Source organism: Trachemys scripta, chromosome 8, assembly GCF_013100865.1.
Source record: "Trachemys scripta elegans isolate TJP31775 chromosome 8, CAS_Tse_1.0, whole genome shotgun sequence".
Taxonomy (NCBI): Eukaryota; Metazoa; Chordata; order Testudines; family Emydidae; genus Trachemys; species Trachemys scripta.
In genome coordinates, this window is record NC_048305.1 from 29,309,978 (window position 1) to 29,323,944 (window position 13,967).

General features: G+C 39.6%; 1 protein-coding gene across 1 annotated transcript in view; it reads right to left on the bottom strand.

The window, feature by feature from the left end:
* SLIT3 (slit guidance ligand 3) overlaps nucleotides 1-13,967 on the bottom strand; it is a 780,962-nt gene that overhangs the window by 360,912 nt on the left and 406,083 nt on the right. The window lies entirely within an intron of this gene.

Genomic DNA, 13,967 nt, shown 5'->3' on the forward strand with positions numbered 1-13,967 from the left:
CTTGCAGGTTTAGGTTACAATCTGAGTGCTGGGACCCTCACACCTCACAGGGTCCTAGAGCTCAGCCTCCAGCTCCAGCCTGAATGTCTACACTGCAATTAAACAGCCCTGCAATCTGAGGCCCGCGAGCCCAAGTCAGCTGGCACAGGACAGCCACAAGTTTTTAGGTGTAGTGTAGACATACGCCAAGACATACGCCATCAAGAACACATGGCTCTCAGCCCAACATACATCTTTTGTGATCTGTTACTGAGTGTAAACTGAATCATGAAGTTCCAATACATTTAAAAAAAAGGAAAAATCTGGGTTACTTTGTTTTATCCACAATCTCATTGTTCCATTGCAATAAGGCAGTAAAGCCAACATACAATGACACTTTTAGATTGCTGAAATAAAAACCTGAGCCAAACATAGACTGACTGGACTGTAGGTGGGTTTGATAGTGCAAATTAACTAATTCCTCCAATGGGCAAGCCACTTGCTTTATTCATAAAGATCACAAAGATTACAGTGGTTGGCTGTATTTCTCAGTGCAAATGATATCATGCACTGGCTTTACAAAGCATTTCCGGTTTTTGATACAAGTAAATGGAACAGTTGAAACTCAGAAGAACTCATCCCCTCTATACTCTATATTCTTTCCCAGGCTGCATTCTGCAAGTTGATAGGACATCTACTTTCTAATCTCCTGTCTGATTGATAGTGGTAGAAAGAAGGAGAGAAGAAGCTGCCACTATCACGTCCTCCTTGGCTGAATAAAGGTATAAGAGAAAATGGCCATGGAAAAGTGAATCCAAAAAAAGCAACACAAAGAAAATAAATTTTTGACTATTTGTGGTTCAATATATTGAGTAGAGCTGGCTGAAATAATCGCAGAGTTTGTCTTGACATTTTTCTTTCTGTTTTCAATCAATATTTTTATTTTATGAAAATGTTCTCACTAGTTCCAATATTACATACTCTGATAATGAACAATAACTGCATAATTTGTAAATATCATGACATCTTTGTAATTCAGGGAATCAATACAGTGCACTGGTATTAAAGCTTTCCTGATAAATGGGGTGAAATACATGGTGTTGTGTGTGAGAATTATAGTGTTAGTAGATTACAAAAGCAAGAATTAACTATATCCAGATGTACCATTGTTATCTGGTTAATAATCGGTCATTTCAGACATTTGTTTGTGTGTTTGTTGTAAAAGCAAACTCTTTGGTTTTTGTGCAGGCAAAGATCTGCTAAATGTTTGTGACCATTATCAGAATTTTTTTCTTTACATTCCAGACTAGAGACAGGCTGATCTACCTTGGGAAAGATCAAGTACTGCTATAACTTGCTCATGCAATTTGTATAATTTAGAAATACTTTTATATTCTACAGCATGTTTCACATAAACACCATTCCAAAATGCTCTAGGGTATGCCTACACTGCAATTAGACACCTGCAGCCGGCCCTTGCCAGCTGACTCGAGCTCGCAGGGGTTGGGATGCAAGGCTGTTTCACTGCACTGTAGACTTTCAGACATGGGATGAAGCCTGGGGTCTAGGACCCTGTAAGGTGGGAGGGTCCCAGAGCTCAGGCTGCTGACCAAACCCAACATCTACACTGCATTGAAACAGCCCCTTAAGCCCAAGCCCCAGGAACCTGAATCAGCTGGCCTGGGCCAGCTAGGGGGGGTTGATTGCAGTGTAAATGTACCCTCAGAATTAAACAATGCATTTATGGAGTTAAATAGTTACAGACAGAGAAAAATTACCAAGTATTATCAAGGGAGAAAAGGTATGATCTCAGGAAACACATAATAATACAAAATTTGAATCAGCGAGGTGGACAAGGATAAAGGAAGGCTCTTTCAGAAGGCAGAAGCTGCAGAGAAGAGAGTTCTTGCACTCAGAATGTCCAGATTATGAGAGAATAGAAAGGCCAATGTTAGTCAAGTAAAGGGACTGCCAAGAGGGGAAGGAAGGGGGAATGGAAGAGAAGAAAAGATAAGAGAAGGCAAGACACGGGGAGGAAAAGAGAGAGACATTTGCTTGGTTACAACTGTAACAAGTGTTTCAAAAACAAAGATTGACCATTCTTGGCCTGTGGCCTCTACATCCTCAAGAAAGTCTGGGCATCTCCTGAAGATTTTGTTAGTCTGCAACAGATCAAAGTTCCTCAAATCTAGTCTAAATCAAAACCATAATCAAACTCGGCACCATCACGACAGTTCCAGTGTGCACTGCCACTGACTCCATTCTCAGTGCTGCAGTTTCTTCTTGTTCATCAGTCAAATCCTGATTACAGGGCATTGGCAACGCTAGAGCACTGGTGCTCTGACACCCTGCAGCCTGAACCGGCCTCTTTCTCTCCCCCCATTGCAACAGAACCCTTCCAGGTGTAAGAAAGGAAACAGAAGATTCCAGTCCTTTTTTGTGACGAGTCAGCGAGAACTGTGAGTGAATGGAGACATCACTGACTCAGAAGATGAGTGGGTGTGAGAGTCAGGAGAGTTGGGTAGCGAGTGAATGGTGTGGTGGGTTTCTGATGCGTATGACAAACAGGTGCTAAGTGTACATTTGCAAGAAGGTCTGTCTGTGTGAGACACATACACAAGCCCAATCATCAAGGTCACATGATACAAATGATGAGGTGTCTGTGTTGATGTTTATGGTATGGATGATTCAGCAGATTTTTCATGGCTGGATGTATTTTTCACAATAATTTCTGCAAGACTGAAATAATACTTAGCCCTTTTAACAGCTAGATGCTGTTATTGTATAAACACTACTATTAACAAATCTTCTAGCTCCTGTATGAGGTGGGCAAGCAATGTTACCCCATTTCATAGGTGAGTTAACAAATCATATAGCCAGCTCTTTAGAATAAGTCATATGCTTTTGGCCCCTGTCCTGTAAGCATGCCAGATTTGCTTCTGGCATGTAGCATTTTCCAGCTTGGAACAGCAATTAAGGCCAAGTTTGCTTACTGCGACCGCAGTATGAGTGACCCATGGCAAACCCAGAACTCATGTCAGCTCCTCTACCATCAGTGAAACACAATGACTCTATGATACTAATAAATGTCAAGCAAAAAAGATAATAGTTAAGCATCATGAAAAAGCAATTGCACCTGTCTTCATGTTTTAAGAAAGTATGTAAGAGGCTAACTGGTGATGTGGTTACATGACAAGATCTTAAGTAGTACAGTATTGTGACTGTTACTTTGTGGAAGCAGCAAGCATTATAGTGTCACCTCGGCTTTGATGAAGGCAGACAAAACTTGCCATCACTGCCGTAGAGAAAGCACAGACATCAGCAGTGACTCAGATGTATAAGACAAGAGTGGGTTCTCTCTCTGGTTTGTACACTGAACTATTAAAGATTATTGTTGTTCTTACTAAAAATAATACTGCTGGAGGGCAACACTCTCTAAGAAACTACCGAGAAAGCCCCATTATTAAAACGAGAGAATATAGCTGCAAGCTACCTAATAGAAACATTGTGACACTTTCGCAAATACATAGACATATGCTGCTACTCATATACTACTGCTAAACCAGCGGCTGGAGGATGCACACTAGTATTTCTTCATTGCTGTTGGTTCTATTGTGGCACAATCAATATTGGCTCTATACTCAACATTCACACAATGCTCTACAAAGCATAAACCCAAGGCAGCACACAAGTGCATTCTTTAAGGACTGAAATATTGAATATATACTGAGCTTGGAGGTGGGGGAAGGGATTAACATACAGCCAAGAAAAGACAAATCAAAGGCGCCAATGTTTTTTTCAGCAATAGCCTTCTCCTGCTCCAAGGTCAAATTAAAAAATCATTATTTAATAAAAATCTTTACCCAGGGTTCCAATCTCACACAGGCTTATATGCATGCTTAATTTTACACAGTGGGCAGTGTACTTAATGGGACCACTCAGCACATAATGTTAGAGTTTAGTAAAACCACTGTAGAGTATTAAAAGTGCAATGTTTTAATTTTAGTTTGCTTTACACCAATTATGGGGCTTGTTGATTTTTTTGTATTTTGCTCATTTCAACCACAAAAAAATATCACTTGGTTTCGCTATCCACTTCCTGTGCACTAAGGAAAATGCTGCAAATTTCTGGGCTACTAACACTGCAGAGGAACCTCCGATGCATCCAAGACAAAAATAAATTAAATTTTAAATCTACCAAAACATTTGTTATTTTTAAGTAATGTGAGTAAACTACACAGTGATGTCCCTTTTAGGAACCATATTTGTTCTTCATAATTGGCTTTTATAGTTATTCATGAAGTTCTCCCTACCCTTCTCCTCAAATACTACAATAGCAATGAACGCTGGTGAGAAAATACTTTGTACAGCTCAGTCCTTTTAAAGCAATCAAACATATAACTTGTATATTTTGTTACCTGTTAACATTTAGCAATTTATACACACACACACAGCCCTCCACCCCAAATGTACAATTTCACTTTCAATCTATTTCTCTTAACATCCAACTTCAGTGAATACGCAGGAGCAGTAACAGACCATTACCAAAAAACACTGGACTCTTATTTATGCACATAGTGGGAAGTGCTTTAAATACATGGAGGAGAACGGTCCCAAAAGAGATGATACAGACCCTGACCAATAAGAAGCACCTTCTCTTGGCTACTTAATTTTCATGCTAGTTACATCCTAGCCTTATCTATCATGGCAAGAAGGACTTTCCAGTAGCAAAATAGTACACGGTAGTTTTTTGATGTGAACTTTAATAGGAATTTATCCTATTAAGTAAATCTATTTTATTAGTGGTTTAGGCATTGCCATATATTTGCAATAGAGTCACTGTCAAAGCAAAATGAAATAAGGCATATGTCCTAGTTACAAATCACTGATTTCTATTAATGCATTTCCATTACACAGCTTCCTTTGGCCAAGCAAGATTACAACAGAGCTACCTAGTCAAAATAAACTACATTCAGCTCAATGAGCTAGGACCAATGTACTGACATCAATGGGAAGAGAAATAATTTCCCAACACTTTCTAGAAATATTCCATTGCTGGGGGAACAGTAAGAATTTACAGGTCTCTTGCTGCCTTTATGATATTAACATTTAATAAAGAAAGGAAAACCAACAACATAGGTGCTTTAAATCCTGCTTTCTTTCTCAAGATCATTAGAGGAGTAATATCTATACTATTCAGCTGTTTTACTGAATTGTATTAGGGGGAAAAACAGCCTACACTTACAACAAATTCTAAATAAAAGTCAGTAAGCAATATCGCTCTCCTTTGTTCTACATGGAACAAAATAATACCTCATAAAGCACAGGTTGTATGCTTCCCTTAAAGGGGGGGAAAAAAGATGTTTCATATCTTTTTAAAAATTGATTATTCTTTACTTTTAGGAGATAAGCAGCATTGGAAATATGTTGAATACTAAAATTCAACTGTGTCACCCTTGCAAATCTAATTAGGGGCCCAGTTGTACTTCCATAGGAACAGGGTTGGACCTTTAATTATCCTTTGTTGAGTTGTGTGTCTTATTTTTTATGACGTTAGCATTAAAATTTTAACAGAAAAGAAAACTGTGCACTTTCATAATATCCTTCAAAGAAATACAGCTCCTGAGTCAGCCATGCCCAATACATATACAATATTCTTCTTTAGTATGGACTAATCTAACCATAATATTATTTCTTAATGTGGATTTAATCCGGATTTCTGTAAACCTTGAATCATGAGACTAGTCTCTTTGAGATCATAGGAATAAAAAGTATTTGCATGATTCACAATCTGCAGGCTAGGCCTCTTTGATCATGGACTTTTTAGGGGAGGGGCCTATCATTTAATTTGTAGGTAAAGCAAACATGCAAGTCTCTGGGATTGTAAAAAAGAAAATAAATAATTATTTATTAAGTGGACGTAGGGTTGACAGGAATCTGGTTTTCAACCGGAACGCGCGGTTGAAAAGGGACCATGGCGGCTCCGGTCAGCACCACCAACTGGGCCATTAAAAGTCCAGTCAGCAGCGCAGCGGGGACTCAGGGCTAAGGCAGGCTCCCTGCCTGCCCTAGCTCTGTGAGGCTCCCGGTAGCCTGCAGTCCCTAGACACATGGGCAGCCAGGGAGGCTCTGCGCGCTGCCCCCACCCTGAAGTCCGGCTCCTCAGCTCCCATTGGCTGGGAACCGCGACTAGTGGGAGCTGCGGGGGTGGCGCCTCTGGGGTATGCTGAGTCTCACTAGCCGCCCATGAGTCTAGGCACTGCAGGGACCTGGTACCCGCTTCCCGGGAGCCACAGAAAGCGCCACCGGGACCCCGCACTCCAAACCCTCTCCCGCACCCCAACCCCCTGCCCCAGCCCGGAGTCCCCTCCTGCACCCAAACTCCCTTCTGGAACCCGCACCACCCCAAACACCCTGTCCCAACCCCTCCTGCACCCCAAACCCCTCACCCCTGGCCCCACCCCAGAGCCCACAACTGCAGCTGGAGCCCCCACCCCAACCCCTTGTCCCAGCTATTCTGTGGCAAAAAGGACATCAATATGAGAGGGTTCTACAACAGCCCAATGTTATTACTCGTTATGTAACAGAATTATTTAAAATCAGATGATAACCTATAATACCTTTTGCTGAAGTATCTCAAGTGAACCCTGCAGATTAGCACAGGGACGTTCCAGGGAAGTTACGTTAGAAAGGGTTTTTTGTATCTTGCCTCTGATTTCATTCATACTATTTTGAGAGTCATATTCCAAAAGAGACCACCAGATCATCTAGTTTGCCCTCTGGTATATCACAGGCCACTAAAACCATGCAGCACCCACACACTAAACCCAACAACCAAAATTAGACCAATGTATTACAGCTGCAGGAGACTGAACTGTTCTAACAGGAGGGACTGAGGTGCACCAATGCCCGCGGCCCCCACAACGGCAGGTAATTAATTGAGATAATCCCAGCAAGTGACCTGCATTGTATGTAGCAGAGTGGAAATCTCCCAAGGTCACTGCCAATCAGCCCTGGGAGAAACTTCCTTCCCAACCCTACATATGACGATCAGTTATACCCTGAGCATGTGAACAAGAACCAGACAGGTAAGGCAGGAGAGAGAGTGCTCAGAGCCACCTCAGCGTGCGGGTCCACCCCATCCAATGTCTTCTCTCCAGCTGTGGCCACCCATGATACTTCAGAGGAAGGAAACAAAACCAAAACACACTGGGGGTAGGAGGGAATCCCTTCCTGACTCCTCCAGTGACCCGCTGAAACCCTGAGGCATGACCTCTTAGGAACATAAGATAAAAAACAGCATGTCCCCGCAAGGGCTGTTGAGCCCTGCCCCCCACCATCACAAACAATCCTGTCATACAATGCAACTCATAAATTTGTCCAGCTTCTATTTTTTTCTCTCTCGTGACTCTACCTTTACATTTTAACGGCTGTGAATCACGTAGTTCCTGAAAGCTGTTGTGAAATACTGAGCATGTAACTAGATATAGTTCATACTGTAAGGGGAAGGACTGTGTTTGGGGAGGGTATAGCAAATAGTGGGTGCTAGTGGAAACAATTAATACCAAATATGAAATGGTATTTAACTACAAACCTTTCAAACATTTTTGTATTTTTAATCATGCGTTCTATGTGGAGATGATATTTAGACTTAATAGACCAAGATATATGATCTCATGTGGCTTATCCTGTTGGGGGTATTCTCATAAAAAGTAACTGTATAAGGAAGAGATTCTGCTTTCATATGCCAGACAACATTAATTCAACCCCGAGTCTCATATACTACTCAATTACACCCGTTGTAACACAGAGGAGAATCAGGCCTAACATCTGTGCACTCATCACTGAGGCTACATGAACTTTACAAATCACATTCCAATATTTTCACATACATAAGATCAAAGATTCATTGAAGCGTTACCTCAGTCATTCCCTTTCAAAATTACCGAGGCAGGCACAAACACCTTGAGAACTCCATTAGACTCACAGAAAGTTTATCACTCAATACCTCTTGGCTTTTTTTGTGAAGTATAAGGTGTGGTGGAAAAGATTTTCAGTGTGGTATATATCATAGTATAGTACAAAGAGATAGGAGCTCTTTTATCTTGGTATGAAGGATGCCTGAATGCTAACCATCCGTTGTGCTAATGCTTCTTGAAATAGTTCCTCTTTCAGCTTGCACATGTGTTTAAAATAATCATAGAACTGGAAGGGACCTCAAGAGGTCATCTAGTCCAGTTCCCTGCACTCATGGCAGGGGTAAGTATTATCTGGACCATCCCTGACAGGTGTTTGTCTAACCTGCTCTTAAAAATCTCCAGTGATGGGGATTCCAGTGCTTAATCACCAGGGCAGTTAGGAAGTTTTTTCTAATGTCCAACCTAAACTGCCCTTGCTGAAATTTATGCCCATTGCTTCTTGTCTAATCCTCAGAGGTTAAGGAGAACAATTTTTCCTCCCTGCTCTTTCTAACAATCTTTTATATACTTGAAAAATGTTATGTCCTCTCTCAGTCTTCTCTTCTCCAAACTAAACAAACCCATCTTTTTCATTATCTCCTCATGTCTTTTAGACCATTATTCATTTTTGTTGCTCTTCTCTGGACTTTCTCCAATTTGTCCACATCTTTCCTGAAATCTGGCACTCAGAACTGGACACAATACTCCAGTTGAGGCCTAATCAGCACAGAGTAGAGTGGACAAATTATTTCTCATGTCTTGCTTATAACCCTCCTGCTAATACATCCCAAAATGATGTTTGCTTTTTTTGCAACAGTGTTACATTGTTGACTCAGATTTAGCTTGTGGTCCATCATGACCCCCAGATCCCTTTCTGCAGTACTCCTTCCTAGATGGTCATTTTCCATTTTGTATGTGTGCAACTGATTGTTCCTTCCTAAGTGGAGTACTTTGCATTTGTTCTTATTGAATTTCATCCTATTTACCTTCAAAACATTTCTCCAGTTTGTTCAGATAATTTTGAAGGTTAAACCTGTCTTTCAAAGCTCTTGCAACCCCTCCCAACTTGGTATCATCCACAAACTTTATACTCGATGCCATTATCTAAATCACTGATGAAGATATTGAACAGAACCGGACCCAGAACTGATCCCTACGGGACGCTACGCAATATGCCCTTCCAGCTTGACTGTGAACCACTGATAACTTCTCTCTGTGAATGGTTTTCCAACCGGTTTTGCACCCACCTTATAGTAGCACTATCTAGGTTGTATTACCTAGTTTATGAGAAGGTCATGCAAGACAGTTTCAAAAACCTTACTAAAGTCAAGATATACCACATCTACCACTTCCCCGCTATCCACAAGGCTTGTTACCCTGTCAAATAAAGCTATCAGGTTGGTTTGACATGATTTGTTCTTGACAAATCCATGCTGACTGTTACTTATCACCTTATTATCTTCTAGGCATTTGCAAATTGATTCTTAATTATTTGCTCCATTACCTTTCTGGGTACTGAAGGTAAGCTAACTGATCTGTAATTCCCTGGGTTATCCTTATTCCCCTTTTTTATAGATTGGCACTATATTTGCCCTTTTCCAGTCCTCTGAAATCTCACCCGTCTTCCATGACTTTTCGAAAATAATTGCTAATGGCTCAGATATCTCCTCATTCAGCTCCTTGAGTATTCTAGGATGTATTTCATCAAGCGCTGATGAGTTGAAGGCTTGTAACTTGTGTAAGTAATATTGTAACTTGTTCTTTCCCTATTTTAGCCTCTGATCCTACCTCATTTTCATTGGCATTCACTATGTTAGAGGTCCAAGAGCTAATAATGCATTTCTAATGCACTTCTCCAAAACTGCAGAAGATAGGTAACAAACTTAACTGTGACCATTTCACCAAAGCAACTGAGAGTTTGCACTAGGTCTTCTCTGCAGTCAAACGTGATGGCTTATTGGTGCTGATACTGGATGAAAAGAAGAGTTTTATTGAATATTCTGTTAATTTAATACTTTGGTAGAGCTTCTATCCAGGAGATATAGTAATATTTAGGGAATGAAGTAAGGTACATGGAAAATCAAGGCAAGTCATCCAAACACTTGCAACTCTCCCAGAACTAACTTCCTTGCCATTTATGCACATAGCAAGTCTAGCTTGCAACTGATGCCTGAGCATTCAGTTACTTATATGAAAAGCTGTGTGAAGGAAAGACGGGGAAAAAAATTAGACATACAAAAAAGTATGAAATAAATCAAATATTATTCTACTATGAAAGCCTTGCTTCCACTTTGTCTCCATTGCACAGTTAAGACTCCACTTTTACATTGGATTCAATAGTTCACATTAGGGTTCCACTCTCCTAATACACACACACACACACTAATTGAAGGAAGATGTACGTGCATATTATTTAAAACAACAAGAGAAGGCTCTTGTTACACGTTTCAAGCTTTAGTCCTGAAGAAGACAAGGAGCAAGGGCACTACTCCGATTAATCAGCAAATGTCTTGCTTCAGAGCTCTTCAAGAGGATTTATTTACATAAAGCCACTTCCAGAAATGAACTCGACTTTCCTCTGAGTCACTGTCAAACATGTTACTGGATTTCAGATTGACAATGTCAGCTCAGAAAATTAAATTAAGCATAAAAGAAGCTGATGGCTGAGTGGGGAGAGGGAGGAGGCCCCCCTGTGTGACAGACTTCAAGAGGGAAGCAGGAGAAGTCCACATGTTCCTGTTTCGTCTTTCTATATTATAAGAAACAACAGGAGAATCACAAAGATCCTCAAGTCCCAAAGCAATTCGATGTCATCATCCCTGGATGTGTTTGAATTTCAGTACAAATGTCAATTTAACTTCCACTCTAGCTCTGTGAGCCTGAAAAAAAACCTACTCATACCAACAGTTCTTGGCTTTTAATTAGCAAAATCCCTGAAGTTAAGAACAAAACTGGTAAATGATCAGCTTTAGTGGCCAGTCAGTCAAGAGGTCCTGCATATAAACAGCAGAAAGGATTGAATGGTTCAAAAGAAAACCAGTGTGTATATAAATGAATGGTTCATTTTACCTTCAAATACACTCTTCTGCACTTTGAAAGAAAAGTGTTCTGCAAATGTGCAGCAAGAGAGCTCCCATCACCCCAGATACCAGATCCTTAGGTGCTGGCCAGTTCCAATTGCATGTTAGATTTCAAGAAAATATGAACAATTTAAGCTGTATTGTAGCTGTTTGAGACAATTTTTAGCCTTTTGTTGGTAGTCATTTAGAGAGTAGAAACCTCTGAACTGAAGAAATTATCCCAGAACATTCTTTCAATAAAATCAATACAACTTCAAAGAGACTCAAAATTATTTTCTAGTTTCTACCCAAGAAGTAAACTAATTTAGTAGGAGCTGTGTTCTCTAAGCTTTGGAAGCAAGGTACCTTGTAGCATAGCTACTTGTAAAATTCAGTATTGTATAATTTTGTCTTCTATGTTGTGTTTGTTCTGTAGCACACTTTTCGTCCTCATATATATTTTGAACAGTTCGTAACTGGCTTTCTAATCTTATTAAAAACATCCATTAATTGATACTAAACATTTTTAGGATCTTCTGGCTATTGATAAATACATTTGTACTGTAAATATTACCTTCAACTATTATTTTTCTCTTTTAAGTACTTAGTTCAAATATTGAACATACACTTATATGACATTGAAAGTTTTCAGTCTGCTATATATTATCACACCTTTATTTCCAGCTACTCATCTTGAAAGAGAACAGTTAAGGGACAAACTGAAGGATACCTCAGTCAACTGTATGGAGAAAATAAATGAATTAAGGTTGAAATGGTCAACCTTTCCGATGCCAACTATCTACTCTCCTGGCCAAACCGGATGCTACAGGAATTTCTGCACTACAGCTCCATATTTCAGTTAAAAAAAAGTAGAATTATTCAAAGAAGCTGCTCTTACCGGAGCTCTGACACAATCACTCACCTCTTTTGAGAATCAATCTGTGAACTCCTGGAAGGACACCCCAAGAACTATAAACCCACGTCTTACCCACAAGGTGTTTTATTACATAAACCCATCTGACCCTGTGTGTGTGTGTATGTGTGTGTATGTATGTGAGTGAGAGAGAGAGTGTGTGTGTGTGTGTGAAGAACATTCCCATTCTGCAGATAGTTTGCATCTTTACCTCAGTCTTTCTAAATCACAACCCATGCAAATGATGATCTGTCAATGCAACTGGAATAGGATTGTGAGGAAATTATCAAAAGAAGGCAATACAATTGAAAATAGGTTTCATGGTGTTTACAAAACTGAGTAAAGTAGTAAAAAGAGGCAATTAAATAAATAAATACATAGAATGGCCCCTAGATCTTTTTGAACATGTTTTATATGTGCTGTAGCTACTGATGTTACGTAGGAGTTATAAGGAGTACGTCATAGGGTATCCAATTCAAGAGAAGTAAGTTGAAGCATTATACATAAATATAATTATATGTACACACACACACACACACACACACTCCATTCAGGTATTTTGTACATATACGCAAGCAGTAGACAGGGTCAGGGTGGTAGTTACAAAATTACAGAATTTGCTACACCTGAAGAGACCATTTTTCCATTTTCTCTCCAATTCCTTGTGATAAAAGAAAAAAAAAATCCACACAGCCCAAAACACGTCTAGCCATTTGAAAAGCATAATACAGAGGGAAACATCCATTTCCCACTTCCACATTGGAACAGAACTTCCACTAATGACATCTTAAACATATATTACATATGAATCCATATACAAAGTGTATATGAATTTTCAGTCCCTTTGGGTTTACAGTATAATGTGGTCTATATGCAAGGTGGCATCATTCATATAAGTTATCCAAATAAGGGCCTCAACCAGCAATATGTTAGGTACTTACCTGCAGAGGTAATACTGACCACAGTCACTATTTGCACAGCAATAACTTGCATTGCAGACAAGGACATTTGAACTTGTTAGAATGAGGAGGAAGGCCACCTATAATACCCAGGGTTTATTATACTTCAGTCAATAACACTCTGAGATGCAATTTGATCTGGAAAACTACAAGGGACTGGAGCAAGAGAATTCAGTTTAATACCTCATCCAAAGGATGGCACCTCTAACAATGCGGCACTGTGTTAGCACTGCACTGCAGTGTTATCATTGAGAATGAGGACATACAAAGATCTGGTGCTTACACCCACAGCTTAGTGGCTCAGAGATGACTGTGCCACCATACAAGCCACAGTTATACTGACTAACACATGGTAAAATATTAATTTATAGCAATTTGTGGTTTGATTTAATAACCTTCTATTGCAAAAAGTTGTCTTCTTCTTGCACACTTTTCTACAGCTTTGTCCACTTTTAAAGAGAAATCTGTGGAAGTTAAAACAATAATCATCATACAGCTATTTATGGTACTGCATACTGGTTCCTGAACATATTGTTAAAGAAAGATATGAAAATCCTAATGTTACCTATGGGGACTTGTTTTCTTAAAAGGTCATCTCTATGTTACAGAAATAATTTCAGTATCACCTAAATCAGCAAGAGTTTTTCACTTTTATAACAAAATAGTGAAATAAACATGGGAATGAAAGTTAAATGTAAAGGTTTTAACTAAATTTAAAAACTTCCATGAGCAACTTACTCATAGGCCTTATTTTAAAGGAGGCTATATACTGTTTTAACTTGTATAAGATGCTTTCTAGAAAGTGAGGAAAGGTGTGTTCGGACCTTTTTATCAGCTTCTTATTTGATAAATCTATCAGTAGAAAATTACTAACACTGTCCCTGGCCATCTTAGACTTGGACTAAGTGTAAAAGTGCCTCTTTTTGGATGTCACATCCCTACAGAAAGGGTAATCATAAATATAGTGAAGGGAGAAGTCAAAGCTGCAAAACAGATCAGAGTTTATTTTCGTGAATCTTGACAGAAACTAAGTAGAAGGCATATGGGCTGGCTGCACAGGCCTCTTTTGAAAGTCTCAAATTTATACATTGCAAGCATC